Here is a 1621-nt window from a genome sequence, read left to right on the forward strand (position 1 = left end):
ATCTTGTAGTGTCTCCAACCAGGCACAATGAGGATCACGCGGTCCTCATCCTGGAAGGCGAGTAGCACCGACAGCACCCAAGCGTTTCGTGATCTCCTTCATACTCCTCTGCCAGGTCAAGGGTTGGCCACCTCTCTGTTTACACCACTATGAGTTGGGCATGGAAAACAGCACTCTCTTCGGCAAGCGATGGTTCGGCATACGTAACACATGTCCAAACCAACGCAGCTTCCGGTGCTGGACACATTCTTCAATGGCAACGATTTGGAAGCCGGGGTTTTGAAAATCTTCTGGCGTTCGCCGCATTATTCCATCATGGACTAAGTCGAACAAGAATGGAGGGAGTGGACATCCTTGTTGGATAGCACCCTTCGTAGGGAGGCTTTTGGAGAGCTCACCATACACTCTCACACGTCCAAATGTGAATATGTTTACAAATTCTGTAGCATACCCTGTTGAGTAGGTGTCGTACACAGCACTGATCGCTTGAGAGCTGAACGCACCCTTGAAGTCAAGGAATACTGAGATTGTTGGTCGTTTGTGCACATTGCGTCGCTTTGACACCTGACAGAGTAAATAATAAATAAATAATAGTCGTTCAGCTGTAACACCCTTCCGGTGCCTAGCTGCCATGCCACCCGGAGGAAGCACGAGGGCTGGGATACTAAGAGGTCGCCCAGGCCTAGACAGGGGAAGTCGAGTGGCAGAGGTCGGGTTCGAACCACGAACCTTTCGGTTAGTAAATTCGCGCTCAAACCACTTGGGCCATCTCGCCCCCTCCCCCCCACACACACACACCTGACAGAGTGTGAAGATGTGGTTGAGACAGCCTCTACCCAATCGAAATCTCGCTTGATGCTCACGGGTCAATGATTCGCGTGACGTCGTGAGGCAGCGAAGAATCACTGACGCCAGAAGGCCTGTTACAACAGAAGTCAACCTCACACCTGTGGTTACTATATTTACTGCGAGTATCCTTTGTGAAAACGGGCACTATTATCGGATCACCCCAGTTGTATGGAACAGTCTCTTCCTCCAGATAGACGCAAATGGTCTAGACGAGCACTGGCTGAGGAACGGATCATGTTGAGTGTGGTCAGGATCAGGAGCGCGATGACGCTTGAGTACAGATAAACACTCGGGTACTTCCGAGGCTGAAGAGGGCTCCATAGTTACAGTTGAAGGCCGGTAGTCCAGATTGGATGTAGGTGTTGTTCGAATGGTTCAAAAGTACTCCTTTGCTGGATGTCAAAGGGCCATTTTTAGTCTCGGACAGGGGAATTCCAAAGACCAATCAAGTGAAACAAACTGCAAACGTTCCCAGCGTTATTCACACCTTTCCATTCGTGCTTTTATTTGCGTTAGGACACTGTGGGAGCGACCACGCCTAGAAAAGGTGACGATTAGGTTCCTCAACCAATACCTTTGGACCGAAAGCCTGACCACAAGGTAGCGGGTAGGTGCCAACATTCTACGACAGTAGTACAAGTTACTTTAAGGAAAAAGTCGCCGTCAATCCCTAACCTCAGTCTAGAGGATCGAGAGACTGTGTTCGTCAGAGCTATATCCACTGACCGACCTGGTATGAGAAGCTGTCCCGACCTAAAGCTGCCACCTTGAC

This window comes from Opisthorchis viverrini (genome assembly GCF_000715545.1).
Source record: "Opisthorchis viverrini unplaced genomic scaffold opera_v5_142, whole genome shotgun sequence".
Taxonomy (NCBI): Eukaryota; Metazoa; Platyhelminthes; class Trematoda; order Opisthorchiida; family Opisthorchiidae; genus Opisthorchis; species Opisthorchis viverrini.